Genomic DNA, 12,446 nt, shown 5'->3' on the forward strand with positions numbered 1-12,446 from the left:
CCTGCATACACCAAAAGGAAAGAGGCTACAGTTCCCCAGCAGCTCTTCCTGAACTGTATGAGTAAGTTCAATAAAAGGGTTTGCAGGAAGCCATATTCTAGCCTGCCTCTGACCCAAGCCCCAACGCAGTGTCATCAGCAATAAATCAGATACTGCATTTACATCTCCATCCAGCTTGTGTGTCTAACCTACAATTGATTCAGAATCTGGAAAGGAAGAATGGTAAGTAATTAAGCTCTGCCTCAAATCCCAATACCAGGGAGTTGGTCATTTATCCTGTAGGCTTTAGGGAACAGTAGGGACTTATCACCAGTTTTAAGCAGGTTTAAGGCAGATAAGACTTGTGGTGTGTTTTGCAGAGGTAACTATGCAGCACGGTGGATCGGTAGGAAGGGAGTAAGTCTGGAAACACGAACAAAAAATTGAGTAAATGATAACAATAGGAAAACGAATAAAGGCTTGAACTAACAGAGTTGCAATGAGTGTGGAGAAGCACTGAGGGACACCGAGATTATGCAGAAGATGAAGAGCTACCAATATAGGAAATACAGCAAAAGGAATCCATCCTGCAAGAGAGCACCAAGATTAAACTTTGTGGACTGTAAATGGATACAAGTCACTCGTTTTGTTTTTGTTGGAGGGAAGGAAGAAGCAGACAGCTGGAATTCTGTCCGAAACAGAAGGAAAGATTTTTAAATCCCTGTTTATTTTATGCTTGAAAAGGATTTGTCGTGAAAATTGCCAAGCAGTATAGATGCTCTTAGGGATTTTGGCAAGATATACACAAAAGAATGCCTTAGTTAGCTACTGAAATGCAGCCCCGTGGGGCCTTAAACCACAGTAGGCACTTAGGAGCCTCTAGGTCCACTGCACAAGGTTTTAGGTTAAATAATGAGGCTAAGTTCATTCTTTCTGGGTTCGCTTTAACCTGGATGAGTGCAGGGTGCTAAGTAATCCTAAAGGACTCTGCAGACTATAGAAACATGCAGACCAGAAAAACTTGAAACATATTTTTGTGATTTTTAAAAGCTGGAAGAGATGATTACCTGCCCAAGGAAGTTTAGCATCAGTCCTGTTCCTTCAACATCCCTTCCCTTACTGGGATTCTATTAAATACTGCATTCTTCCTCCATCACAGCTTCATATTAGTCCCTAAATAGTTCTCCCAGGGTGCTGAATAAATACCCACTGGCAAATGTAGATTCAGTTTGGCAGTTAGAGTTTGTCCATCATACACGGTCTATGTGAGGGTTAAACAAAATTTTGCAGATTAAGCAATTAGCTTAGATCCTGCCATATAATAAGCAATCACATATGGTGGCTATCCCAAATTACACATAGCGTTGAACACTCTGGCTTTAGCTACAGAAGAGTGTAGCAAAAACACAGTTTGCTGTACAAGTATATGGTAACCCACCACTATTTTCTCTCCAGTTTGTACTTCTTCCTCCCTTGATGCATCTCCAGAATTAAATTTATCATAAGAATTCAGGAACTTAGATGCTTAAATTAAAAAAAAAAAAAAAACTCAATGGTAATCAAAACACCACCCAAACATTCTTTGGCTAGGTCCAAGGTTATTATTCACTAGCACACTTAGGCTGCTAACCCTTTGCAAAGAGTAAAAAGTTATTTCTCATCATCAGTGGGAAGGCTTAAAGTCATTTCCCAGAAACAACTTTAAAGTTCTTTCTCCAACTTGGCCAGCTGCGCTTGAATTCAGGGTTTCTGCCCTAGAAAGAATGTGGTTGTGTCCAAGTAGAATGAGTCACTGAATTCTGAGCAGAAAAGTTTTCATCCCTTTAAGAGGAGCAGTGAAGAGTTCCATTTTTATGGTGAAATAGTGCTGCAAGTGGACCAGGACAGAGCTATTCCATTGCATTTCCTTTTTTTCATGCCTTGCAGCTAGGAGAGGGAGGGAAGAATTGACAAGAGAGAAAGAATATTGGAACTCTGGCAACTGGCCACTTGGCATTGCGGATTTACCAAGTCATCTTGGCCAAGGAGAAAAAGCCCTTGAGTAACAGGATGGAAGCTCAAGCCCTTTGGAATGCTCATTCAATGTTGTTGGCTGTCTGTAGGGAGCCCTAGACCTCATCAAGGCCTGCTGACCTAGCTATTGCTGATAGCTGTAGAGACTGCGTCCCATCTCTACCTTCTTTGGATTCTATCTCTAAAGCTATGCCATTATTTTTGAGATTTGCAACAGTTCATCATCTCTCGATGTCAATCATGTGAAGATGAGTAGTCTGTTGAAAGAATGAAGGTTTCAGATGGACTTTTGAATATGTAACTGCCCTAGGCTTTTTTTTTTCTTTTGAAACATCATTGCTAAGGATGGACCAATTTAATTTGGTCACTGCTCTTCTATATAATACGTCCTTGAATCATCACATCTACTTTGAAAAAGGTCAAGTCGATAATATTAATTCCATCTGACAGAATCATGTAACAGGTATGTAATGGACACCTACCAGAATTCACACTGCTCTGCTAGGTGCTTTGGGAAATACAAAGCTGAGTAACACATAATCCCCACTGTCTAGTAGCTTTTCATCAAGAGGAGAGACAAAGCAAAAGCACATATAACTACAGTATGGAGTGAGGTATGAAAAGTTTCTGATTGTTTTCCATAAATTAATGGCAAATCACTGAAGGATTGTATGCAGGAGAGTGACACGATCGTAACTACATTTTAGAAATCTCACCCTGCCGGAGGATGGAGAATAGATTTAAAGAGAACAAGGGAGGCAAAAAGCATTAGAATCCACTGCAATAATCTAGGCGAGATATGAAGGAGGCCCAACTGAATGCACGGAGTACAGAAAGAATGCAGAGAATGCATAAAAAGATTTTAGTCAGGGGAAATTAACAGGACTGGTGGCAAATGATCAATTGATGAGGGACGCTGAGGGAATGTGAAAAGGAGCATCAGGACCTCTGCCTTCAGCAGCTGGGTGCAAAGCAATGCTGTTCACCGTTGGAGAGCATGGCAGAGAAGGCCTGGCATTTAGGCCAGGCCAAGACAAAAGAGCATGGGAAGTCCACAGGGAATAGTGACACCCACGACAGAGTATGGGCTACATGCAGTAGCATCTTAGCAGACCAGGCGAGGAAAGCAGGCTGTGGGCTGTGAATGCCAAGCACAGAGTTTGGACTTGAATTCAATGAGCAAAGGAGAGGCTTTTGAGCAGTAGAACAGAGTGATTGAGGCAGCTCTCTTGGAAAACTAACCTGATCAACAAAGAGATGAAAATTCCAAAAGGTTAAGTGGTAAGACACCTAGTTAGTGTCAGAGATGCAACCAAAACACCAGTCTTTGGACTCCTGGTCCATTCTGTGCAAGGAGGAGGAAACTTGCCTGCTTCTCAGAATTCTAAATATGTATTTCTCTCTCCAAGATGTCTTCCTTATATATATTATAATAAGACAATAATAATAAGATATATTTTACTGAAGTTTTATTCTGTGATAGTGGTTATTTCATGCACTATTTCACAAGAAACTATTTGATAGATTAGGAAAATAAGATTTAGAAAAGTTAAATAATTTACTTATTATTTACTTATTATTTATTATGTCACACAGTAATGGTTGAGTCAGAATTGAAGCCCAGATCTAACTCCAGAAATCAGCTTTTAAATAGTCTGCTATTCTGCCCTTTAGGATAGTTTGCTTAAGAAAGTTCGAAAGAAGCTAGAGAGAGAACAGCAGAGTTTATATTTTTGTAAGGGTGATGAACAGTGATTTTCTTTTGGCTGTGTAGGCCATTGTAGCAGACATTTGTCTTTTACTCAGAGCCACAGGGAGAACCTAACACCTCACGGTTTCCAATTGCAACTGAACTATTTGGGAAGAACAATGAGTTCCTATTACACTGGAAATAAAGATTGGGGAGGAGGACAACATGAGAGGGGAGTGGACTGCCATAAACCTCACTTATTTTAAGTAAACACTTTGATGAACAAAAACAATCAGGAAATTAAAATAAACCAGATTGTAATCAGTGTGTGCGCTTTATGCCTGTGTGCGCTTGTGTGTGTATATGCACTTACACAGGACTCAAGGGGAACACTGGAAAACCAAACAGCCAAAGTCAACACGAAGGAATGAGCTTTCCTGTTAACTTCTTAGAGCTATTATTTTCACGACATAAAATTCTGTGTGTTGGTTCTTCCTTTTGATTAAAGCCTTTAGGTAGATTTTTTTTTACGAATGCCATTATTTGCCAAAGTAAAATTTAATAAAGAAATTCCCATGGGAGCATAATGATGAGTTTTTTTAAACGAACATGTTATAATATAACTTTATCTCAACATCTCTTTTTACCATGTGTATTCATGACCAGGTAGTGAATTTAAATCTGCTCCTTTCATAATTCGTCTCTTAATAAGAATGGAGGTTGATCTTGATAAGAGGTAAGGATCCCAGGAGAGAAACTCCTATGCTGGGCTAAACACTCATGCTAGTTGAGAAGGGATTATGGGAAAAAAGAACCATAAAAAAGCACCATGATCAAAGAAACATGACTAGAGCATGCAAAAATTAATTTTTTTCCTACTAATGATTCTTTAATTTTTGCCAAGATTAGTGATCTAATATTCTCAGTTTCATAGTACTGTCTGGATTATATCAAAGTCTTGGCCCATTGTAATATCAAATTAGGGAGTCATATGATCAATCCTTTCAGTGGCAAAGCAATTAATTATGTATGACTACTCTGAAATGAACAAGCATTGATTCAAAGTAGGAGTATAGACAGAAGTAAAAGATGAGAATGAAAGAAAAAAATGCAAGGAACCGGGCAAAGGGACCACTCAGAAGCACAAGAAATGATTCCTTATGGAAAACAGTGTGTGATTAAAATTTATATTTAAGTTGCTATAAACAGAAGTAGTTTAAGAAAAAAGAAATAAGTAGTAAATCTCAAAGATGTTGTTACTATAGCTATTGAAAACTATAAGATGAATAGATATAATACACAGTGAAACTAAATGCATTCAAAAGAAAGAAAAGAAATGGAAAATATCAAATAAAGCAACATGATAATCTCAATAATGTGCTGACCCTTAAAATGTTGTAATACTAGATGAAGATTTAAGGGTAGCTTATTCCAGGATACCCAAACATAAAAGAAAAAGTATTTATTGACATGACAGAATTATCTGAGATCACATGAACATCGTTCATCGTATGTTTTATAAGTGAGACAAAGGTCTTTAATTTAAAAAAAAGAATTTTTATGCTTAGTATGTCAAACTAATTGTTAAAATAAAAAAGGATTCAGTCTAAGATCACCAAAAATATTACAAAAAATTATTTACAATAATTCTTCTGTTCTCTATTTTGCTATAAATTGGAAAACTTAAGAAGACTTATCATAGAATCATAGATTTGGAAAGAACCTCAAGCAGTTGTCTGAAAATTCACATTCTTCCAGACAGTAATGATTTCAAACCAGGCAAAACTTCTTCCTATTTAACCTTCTCTTACGAGGCTCAGAAAAGGAGTTGCTACAATCAGTCTCGAAAACGCCTACCAGTCAATTCCCAACACCCTTGAAAGATCATTCTGATCTAACTCTAACGTGGGACCCATAAAAACACAATAATCAACTTTCAGAAAAGACATTTTTCCTAAATATTATTGTCTTTTGAAAGTATAATAATTTGTTGCCTTCTTCTTCTGATTAAAACATATAAATTAAGTTATTTGTAATGTATTTTGCTAACACCAAACATTATTTAGATTAAGTAACGAGACCAGCTGGTCCAAGGAGGAAGCTGGGAAAGTCCCAGACAAGCACCAGTCTGGATCCAAGGAGACCCTGTGTCTGCTGTGAGCAAACCATGAAGTGAATGTCTCTCCTGGTGAATCACCACAGCTAATCTCTGTCCAGAAATGGCAATGCTGTGCACTACCTGTAGTTGGGATCTTCAGCCCTAGACTTGTAAAAGGTCCTCCGTAATCCAGCTTCTTTTTAGCAGAAAAAATGAAAAGCTAAGAGAAATCTCTCTCTCTTCTTAATCAAAATCCCTAAAGATTTCGGCTTGAAGGCTATAGAAAAGGCGAGAATTTGTACCTTGTGAAAGTCACAGCCTTGACAGCAACAGTGCCCCCTGTGAACCCTCCTCATCTCCTTTAAAATTCTACCCAGATCTTATACCTGCAATTAATTAGTAATAATCATGCATCTGCTATGTGCCTGGAATATGCTATCATTTGCTGAATATAGCATGAAAGCATTTTTGCTCAGCTTGCCACCTAAAAAAAAACCACAAAAGACAACCAAAAATATCTAAAAATATAGAGGAAAATCTTCCCCTTTCGCAAAACACAGGAACTGTCACAACCACAAACCACACTCCCTGAGGCCCACCTGCCACGCACCGTGCAATCTGGCCTGAGTCAGGTACCTGCATCGGAGCACAGCTCCTCAGATATCAGGCAGGATGGAAACATACCCTACGAGAAGTGAGAGGCACAGTCAATAATCTTTGAACTGAAACTACGAGTTCTTGGCATGAGGACAGATCATGAGAGAAGCCGGGAATATTCCTGAACAGTCATAGTGCAACATCACAAAACAAGAGAGAAGAGGGAGCTCAAGGAAAAAGCATGACATCTTGCCTTTTCTATGAGATGATCCACCCTCTTATCCAAGGGAAATAGCCAGAAGCACAGTGGAGGGAGGAGAGGAAGCAGTTACGAGGAGAGAACAGTGAGCCTGTGATCCAAATGACTTTACTGTTAGCTGTACTATCTTCTGTATACTGAAAAACACTTCTGGCAGGGAGAAAGTTTTCAAGACAAGAAACTGTACGGGGGTAATGGATATCCATGGTTCACTCCACCACTGCTACCACCTCACTGTCACCCCTTCTCCACACACATATACACGCACACACACATGCACACACACACATACCAGGGCCAGGAGTAAGGTGAGGCAAGCAAGGAGCCCAGGGAGACCCTGAAACTGAGTTGCCTCCTTAAATTTTGCACTCCGGGCACCTGACCTCACCCTAATTCCAGTTCTGACACACACACATAATCACGTCAATTTGTCAGTAAATATTTGGTCCTATGCAAAAACGAGGAATAAATAGGGGAAAGGAAAAAGATGAAGATAAGAGACAGGTAGTTCTCCTTGGTCGCATAGGAAAAACAGGCAAAATTATTCAGGGATGGGCAGGGGAAGCCCAAAGAAAAAAAGAGTTCAAAGAAGAGCTTGTTAGATTACAGAAGAGTATGCTAAGTAAGTAATCACAGCTCAGGAAACAGATGGAGGAGGAAAATAAAAATATTTCAGAGATGGAAACTACACTAGAAGAAATGAAGAAAATGGAATAAGCACAACTGGATGTATCTTCAGAGACATAATAAATAGGCTTGAGAAAATTAAAGAAAATCAGAAAGAAAAGAATAATCTATGAAAATGTGTCTAGAAAAAGTGATAGATATGGAAGAGAGACAAGAGAAATTTAACACATGCATAATTGTTCTCGAAGACAGAACAGAATAAGTGGAACAGAAGAAAAAAGGTACAAAGATATCGTAGAAAAATAAATGAATTTTCTTGAACTAAATCCTTCCATATGCAAATTGTAAGTTTACAACATTTAACTGTAAAAATGAACACAGTATGATTAACTGCAGTATATATCCTGGCAAAGTGACTGATCTTCATTAAAAATTAACAAATGTTATTTAAATCTGAGAGTATAAAGCAAGTAATTAATCAAGTAGACCCAAGATTTCTCCACAAAATTTCTCAAATCTAGGAAACAGTGGTGAAATATTTATAGTCTTAGAAGTAAGTTTGAGCCAAGAAATTTATATACAGCCAATTTTTTCTTTAAAAGCAAAAGAAAAATCTCCTCAAGTGGATAAGAACTTAGAGAATAGAATCTATGACTCCATGAGACCTAAAAAAAAAAAAAGAAAGAAAGAAGAAAGTTAAGAAAACATAACTAGGAGGTAAAATCCAGTCAACTAAAAAGTGAACCAGAGGGGAAGTCAAGATGGCAGCATAAGGAGACTCTGAACTCACCTCCTCCCACGGACACAGCCAATTTACAATTACTTGTGGAAAAATTACCCCTGAGACAGAACTGAAAACTGGATAAGAGGAACTCCTGCAACAAAGGACAATCCTAATTGAGGTGGAAGGCGCAGAAATTCCCTTCTGGAGAGGAAAAACGCTGCCTTCACAAGCCGCCAGCTGCACGGCTGCCCAGGAGCAGCCCACAGGTACGCAGCATTCCCTGGGGCGAGGGGCCCTGAGCCGGGGAGCACCCCCATTGTGGGCATTTTGTGGACCCAGCAAAACCTAGATGAGTGGCAGAATATCTGACTTTGCCTGCTACTCAAACATTGGGGAGTACCCCCAGAAAAGCTGGTTCACAAAGAAATTAAAACCAGCTTCTAAAGGGCCCACGCGCAAACTCACCCATTTCAGAAAGCAACCTAAAATCACCAGAAAGAAAGGTGCATAGTGCTTTGGTGAAAAGAGACTCACCTGATAGGCCCTGAGTGCATGTCGGTGAGAGGTGAGACCACTCCAGGGACTGGGACATTGGCGGCAGCCATTGTTGTGGCCTGGTGTGGGCGTGCTGACACAGACAACATTGGTGTTCTCTCTGGGACCTGCTAGCCCAGGTCTGCCCCACCTGCTAGAGCACCGATTTAATCCAGCTCAGCCAGGGCAGGCAGCCCACCCTAGAGACTGGCCCCACCCAACAACAAGCCCTCAGGCAACTTGTGGGCCTGCATAGATTGGTGACTGGATTCTCTGCAGCCTGGCAACTGAGCCAAATTCAGTGGGGCAGGGCTTGCACAAGGAGCAGGTGGAGAGCGTGGGGCGGTGGTGGAGTGTGTGGGGCTCCCGCCGTGGAGAGACTGGGTCCACTTCAGGAAGTCAGGGTGTGCACACGGGGCAGGACTGTGTTGACTGTGTGTGTGGACCTGTAGGCGGCAGGGCTTGTCAGCTACAGAAGACTTGTGCTTCTCAAAGACCCACATAGGGGGTTTGCTCCACCTTCCACAGCCTGAAACAATTGGGTGCTCCCATGCCTGAGGCCAGCCCCACCCAGCTGCAATCCTCAGAGAGCTGACAAGAGACATAAAGGCTGGAGGCTTATAGCAATTGTAAGCCCCTGAGCCTAACAACCTCCACACTGGGGGCCTCCTCACTTAAAAGAAATACTGCAACACAAATGTGGTATTAGAACTTGCAGCCAACTGTGCTGGGGCTCCACATACCTGATAAAGAGACTGAAGGGCCCACAACAACTACAAACAGCTGAGCATTACAACAGCTGACCAGGAGCATAACTCAGCCTCCCTGGGTGCCTACAGGGAGAGCAAACAGGCCACAACAGAAGGACATGCGTAGCCACATAGGGGTCACCCCCAGAACATTGAGAACTGAGGGAAGCACACTGCAGGCCTCCTAAGGCATCACTTATATAAGGTCACCTATCCAAGAACAGGAAACGTAGCTGACCTACCTACTATGTAGACACAAGCACAGGGAAAGAGGCGAAATGAGGAGGCAAAGGAATACATTCCAAGTAAGGGAACAGGTCAAAACCCCAGAAAATAACTAAGTGAAACAGAAATGAGCAACCTACCTGACAGAGAGTTCAACTAAGAGTGTTGAGGATGCTCATTGATATGGGGAGAAGAATAGATGAACTCAGTGAGAATGTCAACAAAGAAATGGAAAATATAAAAAAGCACCAATCAGAAATGAAGAATAAAATACTGGAAATGAAAAATTCACTAGAGGGGCTCAAAAGCAGAGTAGAGGATACAGAAGAACGGATCTGCGAGCTGGACGAAAGACTAGAAGAAATTACCCAAGCTGAACAGGTAAAAGAGAAAAGAATTAAAAAGAGTGAGGACAGTCTAAGGGACCTCTGGGACAACATCAAGCGCACTAACATCTGTGTTATAGGTGTCCCGGAAGGAGAAGAGTGAGACAAAGGGGCAGAGACTCTATTTCAAGAAATAATAGATGAAAACTTCCCTAACCTAAGGAAGGAAACAGACATCCAGGTACAGGAACCACAGAGAGCCCCAAACAAGATAAACCCAAAGAGGCCCACACCAAGACACATCATAATCAAAATGTCCAGAATTAAAGATAAAGAGAGAATCCTAAAAGCTGCAAGAGAAAGACAAGTTACATACAAAAGGAAGCCCCATAAGGCTATCAGTTGACTTCTCGGCAGAAACCATACAGGCTAGAAGAGAATGGCATGATATATTTAAAGTGCTAAAAGGAAAAAACTTACAGCCAAGAATATTCTACCCAGCAAGGTTATCATTCAAAATAGAAGGAGAGATCAAAAATTTCCCAGACAAGCAAAAATTAAAGGATTTTATCACCAAGAAACCAGTGCTACAAAAAATGTTAAAGGGACTGATTTAAGGGGAAAAGAGAAGACCACAAATAGGAAAAATTATCTATTTCCATGATAAGAGGGTAATGGATACAAATGCACAAAAAAGAAGTTAGATATGTATCAAAAACATAAAATGAGGGAGGAAGGGAGTTAAAGAGAAGAGCTTTCAGACAGAGGTCAAACTAAAGAGACCATCAATTCTGTATAGAAGGAGAAAGGAACAGAGAAGGACTACTAAAACACTGAGAAAAAAAAAGTTAAAAAATGGCAGTAAGTACATACTTATCAATAGCTACTTTAAACGTCAATGGACTAAATGCTCCAATTAAAAGGCATAGGGTGGCTGATTGGATAAAAAAACAAGACTCATATATATGCTGCATACAAGAGACACACTTCAGACCTAAAGACACTCACAAACTGAAAGTGAAGGGATGGAAAAAGATACTCCATGCAAATGGCAATGAAAAGAAAGCTGGGGTAGCAGTACTCATATCAGACAAAATAGACTTTAAAACAAAAACTGTAAAAAGAGACAAAGAAGGGCGTTACATATGATCAAGGGAACACTCCAACAAGAGGATATAACACTTGTAAATATCTACGCACCCAATGTAGGTGCACCTCAATATACAAAGCAATTATTAACAGACATAAAAACAGAAATAGACAGTAACACAATAATAGTAGGGGACTTTAACACTCTACTTACACCAACGGATAGATCACCCAAACAGAAGATCAATAAGGAAACATTGGTCTTAAATGACACACTAGAACAGATGGACCTAGTAGGTATATACAGAGCGTTCCATCCAAAAACCGAAGAATACACGTTCTTTTCAAATGCACATGGAACATTCTCCAGGACTGATCACATACTAGGCCACAAAACAAGTCTGCATAAATTTAAGAAGACTGAAATAATACCAAGCATCTTTTCTGACCACAACGGTATGAAACTGAAAATCAACTACAGGAAGAAAATCAGAAAAACCACAAATATGTGGAGATTAAACAAAATGCTACTGAACAATGACTGGGTCAACAAAGAAATCAAAGAAGAAATGAAAAAATACCTGGAGACGAATGAAAATGAAAACATGACATGCCAAAATTTATGGGATACAGCAAAAGCGGTTCTAAGAGGGAAGTTTATAGCAATACACACCTATCTCAACAAACAAGAAAAATCTCAAATAAACAATCTAACAATGCACCTAAAAGAACTGGAAAAAGAAGAACTAACAAAGCCCAAAATCAGTAGAAGAAGGGAAATAATAAAAATCAGAGCAGAAATAAATGAAATAGAGACTAAAAAAATAATAGAAAAAATTAATGAAACCAAGAGCTGGTTCTTTGAAAAGATAAAATTGACAAACCTTTAGCTAGACTCACCAAGAAAAAAAGAGAGAAGGCTCAAATAAGTAAAAATCAAAAATGAAAGAGGAGAAGTTACAATGGACACCTCAGAAATAAAAAAGATTATAAGAGAATAATATGAAAAGCTATATGCCAACCAATTCGACAATCTGGAAGAAATGGATAAATTCTTAGAATCATACAATCTTCCAAAACTGGATCAAGAAGAAGTAGAGAATTTGAATAGACCAATCACCAGTAAGGAGATCGAAACAGTAATCAAAAACCTCCCCAAAAATAAAAGTCCAGGACCAGACGGCTTCCCTGGTGAATTCTACCAAACATTCAAAGAAGACTTAATACCTATCCTTCTAAAACTCTTCCAAAAAATTGAGGAGGGGGCAAGCTCCCTAACTCATTCTACAAAGCCAACATTATCCTGATACCAAAACCAGACAAGGACAACACAAAAAAAGAAAATTACAGGCCAATATCACTGATGAACATCGAAGCAAAAATCCTCAACAAAATACTAGCAAATCGCATACAACAATACCTTAAAAAGATTATACACCATGATAAAGTGGGATTTATTCCAGGTATGCAGGGATGGTTCAACATTTGCAAATCAATCAATGTAATACACCACACTAATAAAATGAAGAATAAAAA

The 12,446-nt window shown here is 39.5% G+C and overlaps 1 long non-coding RNA gene across 2 annotated transcripts in view; it reads right to left on the reverse strand.

Annotated features, from left to right (window-relative positions):
- LOC131410272 (uncharacterized) overlaps nucleotides 1-12,446 on the reverse strand; it is a 220,920-nt gene that overhangs the window by 13,973 nt on the left and 194,501 nt on the right. The window contains exon 1 of one of the 2 annotated variants that reach the window (XR_009221206.1): nucleotides 8,522-8,737. The exons of the other annotated variant lie outside the window; for it this stretch is intronic. This is a non-coding gene — a long non-coding RNA (uncharacterized LOC131410272). Of the gene's footprint in view, nucleotides 1-8,521; nucleotides 8,738-12,446 lie in introns of those variants that run through there. 2 annotated transcript variants of the gene reach the window in all.

This window comes from Diceros bicornis, chromosome 9, assembly GCF_020826845.1.
Source record: "Diceros bicornis minor isolate mBicDic1 chromosome 9, mDicBic1.mat.cur, whole genome shotgun sequence".
Classification (NCBI taxonomy): domain Eukaryota; kingdom Metazoa; phylum Chordata; class Mammalia; order Perissodactyla; family Rhinocerotidae; genus Diceros; species Diceros bicornis.